The following is a 17468-nucleotide window of genomic DNA, read 5'->3' as shown; positions in this document are numbered from 1 at the left end:
TTCGACTCGGAGCTACAAAAATACCTTTCTGCAAAGCTCACGATCCACCTCGCTCCTCTTCTGCGCCTCCTACCCTTCTTTACCCTTCATTCTACCTCTCGGCCTCGGGCGCGCCAGGCCCCCCCTGGCAACCCCTCGAGGCCACTCCGGGGGCCACTGCCTGGCCACCCGCCTCCCTCCCCGGGGCCTCCTCCTTCGACCAACGGCTGTCTAACCTCTCGAGACCAACAGTGTCCTCAGAGGCCGTGAGCTGATGAAAAGAACACCGACTGACTCCACCTGGGGGGGTCGGGGGGGGGGGTGCGGCACGAACAGTCCATCAACTGAACCGACTCAAGCTCCCGTCTGTGACAGTTGCCTCATTGGTTAGACCTGTTCTCCAGCAGGAAAGTGACCTAGTAGCCCGTGCACAGCAACGCAGTCCGATCACGCGGGCGATGTTGAACACGCCCTTAGCATTGCACGGAAGCGGCCGTAGAAACTAATAACTGTGTTTGCCTCTGGAGGGAGACCCCAAGAGGCTTGGAAATAGGCGTACGGAGAAAACTTACCTTCTGCGGTAAATGCTGTGCTCTTCTGAATTGCATACTATGCGTGTGCATTATCGTCCACCAACCCGGCAGAAAATGGTCATTGTCTTGGTCCGTTCGGGCTGCTGCAACCGAATACCAGAGACGGCGGGGGGGGGGGGGGGGCTTACGTGAGACCGGGAAATCCGGCAGCGAAACCCTGGCAGATCCGCTGTCTGGTGAGAGCCCTCATCCTGGTTCACAGACGGCTGTCTTTTCACGGAGTCCTCACATGGGCCGAGGGAGCTCTGGGGGTCTCTCTCCACCCCCGTGACCTAATCCCTTCCCAAAGGCCCCAGCTCCCAATACCATCGCATTGGGAGTTAGGGTTTAGAAAAACATAGGTGGGCAAAATACATTCCTGATGAGAAAAATGAGGCCCAGAGAAGTTACGTGACCCACCCAAGTGGCAGAGCCGAGATTCAAAATCAGGCAAAATCTGGATGCAGCGTCTATGCAGAAAAAGCAGGGTGTGACGGCTGCACACGTACCTGTGTGTGTGTGTACATGGGCTTGTGTGCTAGAAGAGGAGAGCGGGGAAAGAAGAATCTGCAGAAGGTCAGCGGGGACCGGGACTTCAGCCTGAAGACAGAAGGAAGCCATGGAAGGATTCAGACAACGGGTGATGGACGTGATCAGATCTTTATATATGTTTTAAGTTTTTTGATCTGTTTTGGGCGGGTGGGCGGAGAGAGAGGGAGAGAGAATCCCAAGCAGGCTCCGTGCTGTCAGTGTAGAGCCAGCACGGGGCTCGATCCCACGAACCGTGAGATCACGACCCGAGCCGAAGCCAAGAGTCGGACGCTTCACCGACAGAGCCACCCAGGTGCCCCCCAGATTTAGAAGGGCCACCCTGGTTGCAATGTGTTGGCCAGGATGCAAGGGTATATAAAGGACTCCTCCTGCCTAAGTATGGGGATGTCTACCCACCCTCTCTGCCCAGCACGGTTATCAAGGGGCGGATTGGATGTGGCCAGGTCGAGTGGCCCCAGTCGGAGGTCCCCAGTGGCTATGGAGTATATCAGCCTCTTGTCCCGGTCGAACCCTAACCTGTAGCTGTCTCACTAATGTAGGGATCGGGGCCCCTGCTTTGTAAAGCTATCCTGTAGAAAGAGCGTCCATCCAGCGGCGTTGGTGTGGGTAGCGAGAGAAGAAGGCAGCGTGGATGAATCCTGATTCCACCACCTCCTGGCCGTGCGACCTTGGCCAAGTCAGCCAACCCTTCTGTGCCTCCGTTTCCATATCTGTAAAATAGGGCCGGTCGTAGCCTCAGGGAGTTGCAACTATGGCAAAAAACACAGCACGTCATTATAACAGCGAGGATGGTGAGGAACTTCTGTTCCCAGACCACCTGAGCTCAAATCAGGTCCCTCTTTTGCAAGCGCTGTGACTTGAGACAGGTTTCCGAACCTCTCTGGGCCTCACGCGTTTCATCTGGTCAGTGGGGATAATAATATTCCCATTTGCTAGAGTCCTGGAGAGAGTTAACCGGTATAATCCACGTATGGCTCTGGGAAGAGCGCCTGGCTCCTTCTAAGTGCTCAATAAACATCACAATGCCTTCCTATTGTGATGTCTTCCTATCACCTCCATCGTCATCACTGTTACTAAGGGCCTCTCTCCCTCTGCCCTGTGTTTTGTGTTTTCTTGAATGGAAGTCCACACGTGGACTTCCGTCCTCAGGGTGGCCACATTTAGCATCAGCGACCTTTCCCTAAGCGCCATTAGCTCCTTTCTGGAAAGCGCTTTCGAGCTCCGCCTGTCTTGCAGATTGCAAACATCACTGGGCTTGTACGGTGTTGAAGCCGAGTTAGATCCTCTGTCCGGCAGGTGGAGGACAGGTGGATGGAGCCCTCACGCTTTCTCCCCCTGACCCCCCCCCCCCACCCCGCTTTGCTCTTGGCCGTCTCCTGTCCCGTTTGAGGCAGCCCGGGCCACTTCTTGCTGTCAGCTTTCTTGAGAGAGGACGTCTTCCTGATGGAAGTCGCGTTGCCATTATTTCAGCACGGAGAAGCTTGTCCTCAAAATTAGCGGGAGTCCGAGAGCCACCGTTAGCTCGTCAGACGCCCAGCACACGTTTGTGCAGGTAGTGTGAGCCTGAATACGGTGCAGGGGTCAGCGCCGCCCTCAGGGGGCCTGCCCACTCTCCCGAGCTTTGTTTCTTTCACAGACACTTATATAGTACTTACCGTGAACCTTACTGGGTGCGCGTGTGCCTGTGAGGCTGTTCTGAGCGCTTGGCAAATAGTAACCTATTTCATCGTCCCCACAACCCATTTTGTAGATGATAAGACTGGACGCAGACGGGTCAAGTTTCTGGCCCCAGGATCGCACAGCTGGTGAGTGAAGGGGCCAGGACCGATCACGTGCACCTCTCCATCCTTAGGACAGTCACCGGCCACCATTCTGTGAGCCTGTCCGTGTCCACACGCCACGGACAACCCAGTGTCTATTTTTCAGAGAAGACTAAATGAGGAGCTTTGCTTTAAGATCCGGGATTAGTCGACTTGTCCGGGATTAGTCGACTCTATGCTGTGGGCTTGAACAAAACCAATTGCAGAAGACCTAGACCCAGGGGCAGAGGGCCCAGGTTCAAATCCTGGCTCTCCCCCTGCCTTCTCTGAACTTGTTTGTTTGTCTGTGGAGTGGGGATGGTTATAGTCTCCACTTTGCTAAACTGTCGTTGAGTGCTCAAGGTTGGGTTTATATGCATAAAGTTCTTAGGACTTTTTGGGCACAGAGCAAGCACTTGACTCGAATTAATCCCTCCCTATTTACCTATCCGATGATTTACTGAGCAGTAACTCTATGCCAGGCAGTGTTCTCGGTGATGGGGAGACCTGTGACCTTATGATCTAGCAGGGTGGGGGGTCCCAAACAGTAGCAGTGTGCTAGAAGCTAAAGGGTGCCCTGGGAAGACGGTAGAGTTGGGCAAGGAAGTTGGCGGTGTTGGGTTCAATGGGGTGGTCAGAGTAGGTCTTACCGGGAAGGCGACATTTGAGCATTTGAGCAGACTACCGGGGAGTTGGCACATCTTATTACCATTTGGAGGCACGAATATGAATTTGAATTGAATGTGGGGCCAGTCTCCTCACTCAGCCCCTTTAATTGGCCTGACATCCAAAACTTGGCTAAGGAAGGCTCACGGATCTTTATTCAGCTCCTGACCTGGGGAACGTGACCCCTCCTCCGTCCCCGTTGGGAGAAGGGGCTTTCTCCCCTGTCTGCTAGATGGTGGGGAAGGTATGAACGAAAGGATTCAGAGTCATCTTGAAGCTTGTCCGATGGTGAGGATGTGATGGTATTTGCTGGTAGGGAGAAAAATAGCCACGCTGAGGGAAGAGGAGGTATTAGTTAGCACCAGCGGCTGTAACAGATAAGACAAAAATCTCTGGCTTGAGGAAATACATGAGAGAAAAACAAATTTCTAAAGTACAGCCGGTAAGGGACAGGATAGGGTGGAGGGGTAGATGGCACAGGTATGGCCTTGCTCCACACAGTCGCTCAGGGGTGCAGGGTGACGGAGGCTCTGACTTTTTTTTTCTTAACGTTTATTGATTTTTGAGAGACACAGAGACAGAATGCGAGTGGGTCGGGGCAGAGAGAGAGGGAGACCCAGAATCCGAAGCAGGCTCCAGGCTCTGGGCTGTCAGCACAGAGCCCAACGCGGGGCTCGAACTCACAAACCGCGAGATCATGACCTGAGCCGAAGTCGGATGCTCAACCGACTGAGCCACCCAGGCGCCCGGACTCTGCCCTTTTTTAACATGCAGCTTCCAAGGTTGCTCGAAGAGTCTGTTCCCGGCCAGCAGGTTGGGGGCAAAGGAGAGTGGAGTGGAGGCAAGTGAGAGGTATTTGTGGGCGTGGCCAGGGAGGGATGAACTTCCCTTCTGACCCCATTCCACTGACCGGAATGTGGTCACATGGCCCCATGTTGATGCAAGGGAGACTGGGAAATGTAGTTCCTGACCTGGCGGCCATTTCCCAGCCACCCTGTGGAAGGAGAATGTGAATCTTCATTCAGCACTCCATACTTGAACAACATTTGCACCAGGAATTCAGTCCACTTCCCACGCACCCTCCAACTCACTATGTACCAAGTACTGTTCTAAGTACTTTGCACATATCAACCCATTTCATGCAACAGCCCCTATACAGTGGGCTCTATTATTAGCCACACTTACAGGTGATAAAAAATAAAAAAAAACCTGATGCCCAGAATAGTTATGTAACTTGCCCAAGATCACACAGCTAGGAAATGGCAGAGTTGGAATTAGAATCCAGGCAGTCTGGCTATGAGCCTCAAGCTTCGCATAAATTTATTATAGTTAGAAGGAGGCTGAGGGACCCAAAAGACCTAATCGACTTTTTTGGTCACTAAGAAATTGGCCACTTGTAAAAATGAGTTCTGACTCAAGATATCTCACCCCAGGGCAACCATGGTCCACTGGGTCCATGTCCTTGTTGATCAGGTTCTAGATCACAGCTTCTTGGCCACAGCACTTTTGACATTTGGGGCCAGATCATTCTTTGTGTTCTGTGCGTCGTCGGCTGCTTACTTAGCGGCAACCCCCTGGCCACCACCCACCACATGCCCGTAGCACCCCCCCCCCGCCCCCCGTCATGACAGTCAAAAACGTCTCCAGACACTTCCGTATGCCCCCCGGGAGATGAAATTACCCCAGGTTGAGAGCCACTGGTCTCCGTTTCGTTAAATATTATCCTACAGTACAATGCAAGTTCAAGGCAGACGGACTTTGAAATTGCCAACCTTGTAAAAAAAAAAAAATGCAGATTTCGTAAAGCCTTGTGGAGGCAAACTGCTGAAATGACACCCTAAGACATTAACAGATGGGACCTGGACAGTGTCCCTCTGGTTAAAAATGAACGAGCGCAAGACTCCACCCACTCCTTAAAGAAAACGTTTGCACGTCCAGGGGGTCAAGACAGGAGCGACGGGTGGACCCCCTAGGGAATTTGAACATTAAAAGGGATCCTCCCAAAAATGCACGAAGCAGACGTCTGAAGTCCAGGGTGGGACTTCTTCGTCTTCACCGCACTGTGAGCAGGAGCTTTGGCTATCCCCGTGTCACAGATGAGGAAACTGAGGCTCAGAAAGAAAACTAGGTCTCCCAGGCCTGGCAGAGCCAGGATTCAGACCCAGCCTGGCTCTAGGTGCCATGCTTGCAGGTTGTAGGCTCCGTGGCTGCCCTCAACCTGAGGGGCCCCCACCTCCAGAATCTTCCATTTGCTCCCCATGGCCCTTCCCCGCTGACGAGAGGCGACAAGGCTCCCCACTCTTCCAGTAGCTTAGGAAACATGATCATGGTGTGTGAATTCACAGGGGCGCCTGGGGCTTTGGGGGAGAAACTGAAGTGGAATAGAGGCTTGAGGTGGGTTCTGGCATGGTGAGGAGTCTGCCTTTGTCTGAAGGAAGCAAGGAAGGAGATTGTCGGGGCTCGTGTAGAACTCAGGGTGCCATGAGTCTGTGTAAAACCAGAAAAAGAGGCATGCGCACTAGAGGGATTGGCTGCTGCCTTGGACCGGGAGCTTGAGGACTTGTCTTCTGCTAAGACAAAGAACGAAGTGACTCAGGTCTGCTCGGCTCCTGCCTCCCCCCAAGCCCAGCATCCCTTCTTTTTTCCCTTCTCACTTTTGGATCCGGACTTCTGCTGACTCATCTCTCTGAGCAGGGAAGGAGGGAGGAAGTCAGAATTGTTCATTGACCATTTTCTTTCTTCAGTGACTCAGCTGTGATTCACATTTTAATTAACGGGGGAGAAAAAAACCTGATCAGTCCTAAGGCATGTGTCCCGTCACCCATACCTCGAGGCTGGTCGTAAGAAGAATGCCCCCCCCCCCAAACGTGGGATGCCCTGAATTTAACTGTGGTTTGTTTCCTCCGTCAGTTCTGAGGACCCCTCCAGGTTCTCCAAGTTCCGGCTCCCCGGCGGGGCCCCCTGATCCAGAAGCAGCCGCTCCAAGCCCCGAAACTGTGGGTCTGATTCCCGCAGAGTTAGTCTGAGGTCACGGCAAGAAACAGAGTCTCGAGCCCTCCTGGGACAGCAGAAGGATCATGGGAGTGGAATAGCGTTTCCTGAGTTGGTCTTTGGCTATAATCCCAGGTTCAAGCCCTGCCTCTCCCATTCTTCCCCCCTCCACCCCCCTTTCCTATAAGTCTCTCTCCTCCCTGTGAGGAAACTGAGGCTGGGGAGTTTGCCCGAAGTAGATAGCTGGTAGGTGATTGGTCAGGATAGAAACCCAGCCCCTTTCCACTCTGCTGCACTCTTCTGCCTTCCACGCGGCTGAAAAGAAACGTGGAACCTGACAGCTTATTCAACAAAAACCTCCTCCTTGAGGCCGACCATGTACTAAGGGTCCACCAGGGAATAAGAAACGGGCCTGTGGCCTTATGGAGCTGACATTTTAGCTGCCTAAGCGTATTTGTCACTGTGTATCAGATAAGGTACTAGTAAGCGTACTGGAGAAGTGCTTGTGGCCGTCACAGAGAACCCCCCCAAATGTATAAAGGGCTCAAACACAATAAAGTTAGTGCTGGCACAGACCGAGTCCAAAATAGGGATCCTGGAACAGCGGGGCAGCTCTCCGCCAAGCAGGGAGGGCGAATCCCAGGCTCCTTCCATATTGTGGCTCCTTATCGTCGACCCGGGGCTTCCAAGGTCTCTGCGCTCCTTATGGTGAAGCCACAAAAGGGAAGAGGAGTGGAGGGGGGGCACCCAGGAAATACGTCGGGGCCAGGACTAGAAGTTGCCCACGTGGCTTCTGCTCTCCTTGCCCTGGCCAGAACTTAGTTGCAGAGCCACACCTAATGGCAAGGCTAGAAAATTGAGTCCAGCTGAATGCCCAGGAAGGAGAGACACAGTGTATCCAGAACTGAGCTCCACATCTCCTTGGGTGTCCCCCCGATGGAACCTGCCTTCGGACAGCTTTCAGACACCCCCGTCTTCTTCCACCTCCTCTGTTTCTTAGCCTCCTTGCCCCGAGGAATTGCTCTCGCTTTGCGGTGAGGTGAGGCAAGAACCTGGTGGGATGTCTTTCTCCCAAGACTTATTTGCAAAAGGCCACAGAGTATCCCTGTCCCTTGAGGTGAGGAGACCTGGAATCAAGTCTCGCTTCTCTGGAGACCTTGGTCTCAGAAGCTGTGGGTTTTTGGAACCCTCAGATGGGCAGCCTTCATGGGTCATCCACTCTTCCCACCTTTTATCGGTCAAGGTCTCCACAGGAAACGAAATTCACCCACCGGATGGTTTCACATGAAGAGTGGGTGATTAAGAAACTCTTTAAAGTGGCGGGTGCAGGTAAAGGAAACCAGTAAAGGGATGTTGAGATCCCATGAGGGAAGCCATCGCTATCCCCGATACTTTTGGAACTCAGCCGAGGCAGGGCCACGCAGGAAGGAGTAGGCTTGGAATGGGGGAAGCAATACTCCAACCTGTCTCCTTCATCTTCTGCTGGTGCCTCCCATTGGCCAGACCCAAGCAGGAACCAGAGCAAAGCATTGTGGGAGATGTAGTCCACAGGGGTCCGCCTCACAGCGCACAGCACAAGCGAGAGTTGACCTGGGGAGCAAATGGGGAATAATCAGCACCGGCCAGTGTGTGACCGACTGCATACCGTTGTTTATGTGGTCTCTTCTACAATGTAGCCACAGAGCTGCACAATAGAGCACAGTGGCCACTAGCCCCACATAGCTACGGTAGAAAATATAAATGTGAGTCAATTAGAGTTCACTCAAGTGAAAAATTCAGTTGCCCGGCCACGTTTTAAGCGCTCACTGGCCACACGGGGCTGTTGGCCGCCATATTGGACAGCTCGGAAGAAAATATTTCCACCGTCACCGCAAGGCTCTGGTGTCAGCTGAGCCCCTGAAGGTTACGGGATGGAAGAGAAAGGAGTCCGGGGTGAGGCTGGACAGTGAAGGAGGCAGTTTGGAAGGCAGGCGGAGCTATGGATCCGTGGGGAGGAGGTTCTCTGGGCGAAGGAGCAGAGGGAGAAGCAGGGAGGTTGAGTGAGCCACTTTGCTGGGATGGAGGCTGACCCCACCGGGCAGAGTAGAGTCAGAAGGCTTCAGTTCACGGACGCTCACTGGTGTGTGGTCTCAGACAAGACTCCAGGCCTCTCAGAACCTTGGTTTGGTCATCACTGAAGCGGGTGTCCACCTGCCTCCCATGACGACGATGCCTATGATGGGAGCTATGGAAAAGTAAGACCGTATGAGGTGGTAATTCTTGCCATCCTTGGAAATGATCGCTGGGGTTAGAATGGTCCCAAGAGAACCAGCGAGGAGGGTTCGTTTCTTTCCTACCCGGTGACCCTTGTTTGGATCTTCAGTATCCTTCAGCATTTCTTCGTCTTTAGCCACTGCCTTACTAAATTCGCCCCACATCTGCTTCCAATCTTTCCCTGATTCCTTGAGATCTTGCCCACGTTTTCTTAAGACATCGGCGGTCGCTTTCAAGAACTCCCTCCCTTTCAGTTTCCCCCAAGGTCATCATCTTTTTATTTTTCTCCTCTGTCGTAGAGAAATCCACATCCCTTCACTTTTCCAAGCCTGGTGCCGCAGAATAGTTAGAAATGTATGAGAGACGGGATCAAAACCCAGCTCCGCCATGTACCCGCTGTGTGGCCTTAGAGCAGTGACTCAGCCTCTCTGATCTGCAAAGTAGAAGGAATGATAGGCCCTGCTTCATAGGGTCGTCGTGGGGATTGATTAAAACAACACACCCTGCCTGGCCCACGGCAAACACTCAGTAAACATTACCTTCTTTCTAATCCTGCTTTTTAAAACTTGGTATTGAAGTAGGACATACACGCCGAAAAGCACACACACACACACACACACACACACACACACACACACACACAGGTACGGCCTGAGTAATTTTCCAAAACTGAACACGCTCGTGTAACCAGCACCCAAAGCAAGAAACGGATTGTCCCCAACCCCCTGACACCTTCTCATTCCCTTCCAGTCGCTCCACCCTGACAGAGAACAGCTCGTATTAGCGTCGCCTATTTTTGAATTGTGAGCACACGGAATCACGCGGCACGCTCTTCTTGGCCTTCTTCCCTTGCCGCCCTGTGCGTGAGCTGGGCAAAGTTCACGGTCACGGCCGCGTGCGCGGCACGGGGGTGACAGGCATTTGGGCGTTTTGCACTTTGCAGCGCTTGCGGGGGGGGGGGGGAACCGCTTGTCTTTGGCGGGAAGTATTGCTAGGACGGGGGTTTCTGAGTCGTAGGGAGGAGTCCATTTAGCTCCGGCGAAAACCGTCCTAAGTAGTGGTGGGACGAGTCTCCACTCCCACCAGCTGCCACCGGCCAAGAGTTGAGCTTTTGTTTTTATTTTGATCTGGGAGTGCCTCTCCCTCGGGAGGGGCCCACTAAATGTCTGGGAATTAGATCGAAAACGTCCTCGTAGGGTTCCTCGAGAGCTTTACTCCGTCAAACGTCTCATTCGAACCCTCAGGCTCTGCTTCTGCACTCCCTCTGTGCTCTTCTCCTTGCAAACTTGGACCGATCCCCTCTAGCTCTCCCCCGCTCTCATTCCAGTGTCTCGGGGACCGGTTTCCCTCCCGCCTCCTCCAGCCTTGCGATCAGCAAGGGATCATCACGACGATGGTGCCCTGGTGCCCTTCCGCAGGCCCGCGACCTGCGGAGATCTCCAAACCCGCCGTCTCATCGTCATCCGCTTCTCGCCCCCAGCAAACCCACCCCTCTGGAGCTCCCATCTTTTCTAGAATCACTTACCTCCTCTCTCCTTCTGGGGTTTTTACATCTGCTCCTGCTTTTTTTTTTTTTTTTTTTTAAGAAAACACTGCACTTTAAGAGAGCTTCAGGAATCACCCAAAATAGAAACGTGTCCTTTTGTGTAATCCTGTACTTTAGAAGACAATTAAATGGGAGAACAGCTCCATGCAAAGGTTAAGGTGCTTGAGAGGACCTTGTGTGAGTGCTAAGAGCTTCATATTCACAGGGGAAAACGCAGGACAATATCTGTGTGACCTGGGGTGGGGGAAGGGGTTCTTAAACAGAACTTTAAAAGCACAAACTCCAAGGCCGATAATAATAATAATAATAAATAACAATAATTGATTAGATGAAAAGTGAGATGTTTTGCTCAGATAAAGACATAACGGGGACAGTTTAGGAACCAAACTGCCCGCATCCAGATTTTGCTTTACCATTTCCTGTGAATCCGCGGGCAAGTAACTCAACCTTTCTGTGCCTCAGTTTCCTCACCAATAAAAGGGAAAGAATAGTATCTACTTACGGGGTTGCTAGGAGTTTCTTAAGTGAGTTAATATTTATTTTTTTTTTCAACGTTTATTTATTTTTGGGACAGAGAGAGACAGAGCATGAACGGGGGAGGGGCAGAGAGAGAGGGAGACACAGAATCGGAAACAGGCTCCAGGCTCCGAGCCATCAGCCCAGAGCCTGACGCGGGGCTCGAACTCACGGACCGCGAGATCGTGACCTGGCTGAAGTCGGACGCTTAACCGACTGCGCCACCCAGGCGCCCCATTAAATGAGTTAATATTTAAAACCCTATAGACTGGCACCTGGTGCATGGTAAGAACTAAAGTGGTGTTTGTTTTAATTTTTTTAAATGTTTTTAAATTTATTTTCGAGACAGAGCATGAGCACGAGCAGGGGAGGGACAGAGAGAGAGCGAGACACAGGATCGGAAGCAGGCTTCAGGCTCTGAGCTGTCAGCACGGAGCCCGATGAGGGGCTCGAACTCGAACCGCGAGATCATGACCTGAGCCTAAGTCGGACGCTTCACCGACTGAGCCACCCGGGCGCCCCCTAAAGTGGTATTTGTAAATAGAACGACAGAAAAATAACTGACCACAGATGAGTATCTAATTGCTATCCGTTAGGCTGCCCCCCCAACCACATGTGACTATTTTAAAGATAAATGAAATAAAAGTAAATACAACTTAAAATTCCCTTCCTTGGGGTGCCTGGGTGGCTCAGTCTGGTAAGCTAAGCGTCTGACTTCGGCTCTGGTCATGATCTTGTGGTTCATGAGTTCGAGCCCCACATCGGGCTCTGCACAGACAGCAGGGAGTCTGCTTGGGATTCTGTCTCTCTGCCCCTTCCCCGCTCACACACAAGGTCTCTCTCTCTCTCTCTCTCTCTCTCTCTCTTTCTCTCTCAAAATAAATAAATAAACTTTAAAAAGCGGGGCGCCTGGGTGGCTCAGTCAGTTAAGCATCCGACTTCGGCTCAGGTCATGATCTCACGGTCTGTGGGTTCAAGCCCCGCGTCGGGCTCTGTGCTGACAGCTTGGAGCCTGGAGCCTGCCTCAGATCCTGTGTCTCCCTCTCTCTCTCTCTCTCTGACCCCCCCCCGCTCATGTTCTGTCTCTGTCTCTCTCTGTCTGTATATAAATACACATTAAAAAAGAGAGAGAGAGAATACGAAAATTCAGTTCCTTACTCACACTAGCCACATTTCCAGCATCGATAGCCACATGTGGCCAATGGCCACCATACTGGGCAGCACTGATCAGGACTGTACAAGGCAATATATGTATATACATATATATATATGATCAGGGAGATTAGGGAAGAGAAGTCTGAAAAGCTAAGCAGTATGTGACGTGGTACTCAAAATCATTTGCAATCAGAAAGATGAAAATCAAAACAGCGAGTATTTCCGTGTGCCTCTCGTAGTGGAAAAAGTCAGCAAGGGTGGGCGGGATGTGGGGACAGGGGAAACTCCTGCCCCCACTCCTGCGGGTGTGGCCTGGGCGGCCCTGCGGAAGGTCATCACCCGTGCCAAGTGGAGTTCATTCAGACTCACCAGCGGTTACGCTCCCAGGCAGTCATCCCAGGGAGATTTTCACCAGGTCTGTGAGGGGCGGTGCAGGCTTATTTGCTACAGCACCATCTGGGGGGGGGGGGGGCTGGAGGCCACCTGGTGTCCATCCCCGGGGACAGGAATATGGCGGATGCACCTACGGAGCCCCAGGCCGAGTGAGAGCTCCAGATGGCACGTCTAATGGACCACCCAGGATGGGGCTTAAAAACCTGGTTCTGGGTGAAAACAGGAAACAACAGAATATGCTTAACTTCGTGCCGTCAATGTAAGTTAAAAATATAAGCCCTCAAAATAAAGCACATGTTTTGCAAGAATGCACTCCAATAAGACCAAATTAAACATGATATTGGTTGTCTCTTGGGAGAGGCGAATGAAAGTAGGGTTTGGGGACACAAGGGAATGAATGAATGAGTGAACGAACGAACGAATGAATGAGTGAATGAGTGAATGGGCAAATGAACAGAGAGGGACAGTGCAAAGACCAAAGGTATAAATAAATATGCCATGAACTAAGGAGAGCAATTAACTTGACTCTCTCTGTTTGAAGATTTTTTTTTTTTAAGGAATTTTAGAAATACTTTTTCCAAGAGGAGGTAAAAGCCAAGTGATATAAAAATAAACCTGAAAAGGATTTGCACGATCTATGAATGGCAAGAATCTAGACTGCATGGGAAGCAGTTATGCTCCTAAGTACCCATCTCAGGAAGATTTGACCCTGGCCGTGGGGGCAAGTGTTTCTTCTAACCTGAGGTCAGGGGTCCACAGTGGCCTCCATCTGTCTCCTGCTTTCTGACCATGCTAACACCTCCTGGTCACTCTCCTGTCCTCCGTCCCCTCCCTCTCAGCTAGTAACCTCACTCTTTACCATGAGGTCTCTCCAGCCCCAGGGCCTTTGCACATGTTTCCCTCCTCACCCACCTGGCACCTGGTAGTTGCACGAATAGTTCCTGACATCCTGACCTCCAGCCAGCAGAGGAAAATCTAGCTCCTTTCTACGCTCAGGTTAGTGGAGGAATGAGCGTGGCTGAAGTCCCAGGAGAGGGTAGTCGGGGTGGTGGTGTTCCCCAGGGGCAGCCCGGTGGAGGTGACACAGCCAGACTCAAGAGCCAGGCACCGCACGTTAGCTGTGTGATTGTGGTGGACGAGTAGCTCATGCCCTGGGTCTCGGTTTCCCTCTTCACGAGAAGAGAGTAGAACCCTCACCAGGGAAAGATGCTGGGGGATGAAATGAGATCTCAGTAGGTAAAGAATAAGCCTGTAGCCTGACAAAGGAAACAATGCGATGACCATGGGTTCTGGTTGGTGGGTTCCGGCATAACTTACCCCCAAGTAACACAAGAAGAAGAAAAATGATGAAGAAGACAAAAGCAACCATTTGTGTAGGACTTCCTAAATCCCAAGCACACCTATCGGGGCAGGTACTATTGTCATCCCCATTGTACGGCCCAAGAAACTGAGGAACAGAAGAGTTGAGTGACTTACCCGAGGCCACACGGCTAGTGATTGGAGGAACCGGGATTTGAACCCAGGCCGCCTGGCTCTTATCCACTAGGAAGGATGGCTGTTGTCCGTCCACATGACAAGAAGTCTGGAGGCCGGGTGGCTGGTGGCAGGGTTGGCTCCACAGCCCAGGGATGTCCCCAAGGAGCCCTTTCTGTCTTTCCACTGTGGCGTCTTCTGTGGAAGGACTTTCCTGGTAACCTTTACCACTCATGGTCCCAAGATGGCCACCTTGTTCCAAGACGTCTACACAAAAGCATCCAGCCAACGAAAAGGAGGGGTTGTCTCCTGCCATGCCACTTTTCTCAGGGGAAGAAAACTTTCCCCCCCAGAAGCCTCCAACAGCCCCCAGCAGCCCCCTCAGGTCCTGTTAGATACATGACTGGCTCATTCGACCAGGGCTCCCATGGAAAGGAATTCTGGGAAAAAAAAGACTTCCTGTTGGGTATTTTCTGACTCTGATGGAAGACGCACTCCACTGGCAAGGGAGGGTGTAGGATTGGCTGTTGGATAAACAGCCATCGTATCTTCCACGATCCTTTTCCTAGTTTAAGACAAGTCCTGTCTTCTACCCAGCCTTCTGTCTCTTCCAGAATATACTCTGTTATCATCAGCCTCTCCTACTTTTCACTTCCTCATTGTTTGTGCATGCAAGAAGCATTTATTGAGCACCTGCTGTATGCCAGGCATAGTTTTAGGTACTGGGGATACAGCTGTGAACAAAACAGATGAAAATCCCCGCCCTAGTGGGGCGAAGCAAGACTAGCGCCATCCAGTGGAACGTTCTCCGGTGATGGAAATGCCACTGTCCCCATGGGGCTATAGAGCACTTACAAGCCCCCCCCCTCCGCCGGCAAGACCCCCCCCCGTGACCTGATGCTCCTCATCCCTTGCACCCAACTCATCCCTGGGCTGCCCTGAAGACCGGTGACCTTGCCTTTCTCAAAACAGTTTTGAACTTGACCCCCTAGGATGAACCTCCCTGCCGGGTCTCCACCCACCTCCGTGACTTCCTCTTTTTCACCAGTCTCCTTCCTCAACCACTTGTCTCTTAAAATGTTGCTCTTTCCCAACATTCCACTGGGGGCCCTTGGCTTCCTTCACTTTACCTCTGTACTACTCTAGGACATCTGGTCTACCATAACCCTGTTTCCCACCACTCTTTTCTCACTCAGCAGACATTTATTGAGTACCTGCTAGGCCGTAAAAGGTGCTACACACACACACACACACACACACACACACACACACACACAACCTTTGTCTCTGTGGTGCTCACATTCTAGAAGGGGGGGGAATAATAAATACAGCTTAATAAACGATATAATCCTGGAGAGCAAAGAATCTCTTTAGCTAGAGGGGCCAGGGCAATCCTCTCTGAGAAGGCGAAATGTGACCTTTGAAGGACCTGAAGAGGGCGCCAGGCAAAGAGGGAGAGAGTTAAGGGGATGGGCATTTGCAGTAGAAGAAATGGCCACTGTAACATTCTTGGGGTGGGAAGGAGCTTTTCCTGTGGGAGGAACAGACGGTCGGGGTGGCCAGAGTGTGGGGGGATAGGACAGGCCGTGGGCGTCAAGTGACTCTAGGTCTTGTGATCCCGGTAGAGTTTGGATTTTATGCTAAGCCTGATGGAAGCCAATGGAAGGTTTTAACGAGGGAGTCATAGCAACTGGCATCTCAAACTCAACGTGTCCACAGCCCGGTCTTGACCTTCCTCCTAACCCACCATTTTGCAATCTCAGTTTCCCGCCACCCCATCCTTCAGGTATTTCAGGCCAAACCCTACAGTCATCTTGGATTCCTCTTGCTGCCATCCCCCGACGCTTAATCCTTCCACGGGAAGCCCTGGCAGCTGCCATGTTGTTCTCCATAGCACTTCCCACCTTCTGACATACCCTATGTTTTCCCATTGTTTCTTTGTTCATGGCGGCATCCTTGGGCCCCTGTAGTAGGTGCTCAATAAACCTTTGTTGAATAAGTGAATGACCGTTGCCTAGTGGTTCATTCAGAGCCAGGAAGCCATTCTTCCCTTCTGTCTTTCCCACCGTGGCCCCCACCCCATCCAACAAGCCGCAGGAGATGAAGAACCGGGGTTCTGGCGTGCTGGGGTCCTGGCTTTGAGGTCCTGCTCCACGGTATGGACCTCCATGCATTAGCAACTTCTCTGGGCTCTAGTTTCCTCTGGAAAATGGGGCTCATCCTACCAACTGCTGGAATGCAGAATTTGATGAGCCCAGGCAAGCTCCCTGATGCCCAGCAATCAATGGCAGCTATATTTAAATTGGGGCCTCCTTTGTACTCCCACTGCCTTTGTCCTAGTTCCAGCCCTCATTACGCCGGCCTGCTCTCACCGCTCCCTCCTCGCTCTGCCTCCATCACTGCCCATCTGTCCTGTCAGCTGTCAGCCCTGTCTCTACCACGCCAACCCTAATCACATCCCTCCCCTGCTCCGAAACCTTATATGACTCCCACTGTCCATACGATAAGGCCCACCTCCTCAGCCTCCAGTTCAGAGCCTCCGGCACCAGCCCACCCATTTCTCCCCAGCAACATCCTGAATGAAACTTAGGCCTCCATAGGGCTTTCTTGGCCACAGAAGCCTTCTCCTCCGCCCTCCCCGCCTCCCCCCCTCATTCCTTCTCATCCTTCCAGGGCAGGGGGGGGAGGGTGGAAGAGAGTGCATTTTAGTTGCCAGTTAAGATTGCAAGGGGCTGGAGGGAGGTCCGATGATCTGCATTTCTGAGGCTTGGACAGGTTAGGACAGAAGCCACACAATGAGAAAAGGCAGGGCTAGGGTTTCGGTCCAGATCGCAGGTTGTGTGTGCGGTGGTGCTGCTTCCCCATTTTCCTGCAGCCCGGGGCTGCAGGGACTTGTGTTTGAACCTCACTCTCTCGCAGGTTCATCTGAGGGCGGGGCTGAGCTCCTCTCCGGGCTCCCATTGGGTCCCGCGCGCAGCCCCGCCCAGACCCGCCAAGTCTCACCCGGAAGTGCGGTGGCCTCGTCCCCAGGTCCCAACTTCTGGCCTTGCCCCGCAGGGGGCTTCATTGTCATACAGGCCACATCCCATCTCTCCAGTGTTCGGAACCCTCTGTGGCTCCCGCGTCACTTGGAGAAGGAACCAGGTCCTCGCCACGGCCCACAGGGCCCTGTGTGATCGGCTGTCGCCGCCTCCCGCTGTCACCCTGGCTGGCTTGGCCTCGTCACCGGCGGCCTCACGCTTCTTCAGATGACCAAGCTAGTCCACACCAGCAGAGCCACACGCGTTGTTTGCTTTGGTTTTCTATGTTTGTTTGGTTGGGTTTTTTTCCCTTCTCATTTATTTCTGAGTAGTGCTGACCGCGTCACACGTATCAATTCAACGTGTCGTTAGTCCCCACACCCCTTTGAGGTGTCGTCCGTACTAGGGTTACCCCTGTTGTACAAAAAAGGGGAAACTGAGACACGGAGAGGAGTCCTGGCCTGTCCAAGGTCTCCCAGCTGGGAAATGGCAGAGCCGGGATTTGAACCCATGCAGGCTGGGCTGCTCAGACTGAACCACTTTTCCTTCCAGC

General features: G+C 52.5%; 1 protein-coding gene across 3 annotated transcripts in view; it reads left to right on the top strand.

The window, feature by feature from the left end:
* CACNA1A (calcium voltage-gated channel subunit alpha1 A) overlaps window positions 1-17468 on the top strand; it is a 211479-nt gene that overhangs the window by 75905 nt on the left and 118106 nt on the right. The window lies entirely within an intron of this gene.

This window comes from Lynx rufus, unplaced genomic scaffold (assembly GCF_022079265.1).
Source record: "Lynx rufus isolate CCGP_SWC_20201006 ecotype Redwood Valley unplaced genomic scaffold, mLynRuf1.p SCAF_4, whole genome shotgun sequence".
Taxonomy (NCBI): Eukaryota; Metazoa; Chordata; class Mammalia; order Carnivora; family Felidae; genus Lynx; species Lynx rufus.
The sequence above is the reverse complement of the archived record's forward strand: the minus strand, read 5'-3'. Positions and strand labels throughout refer to the sequence as shown.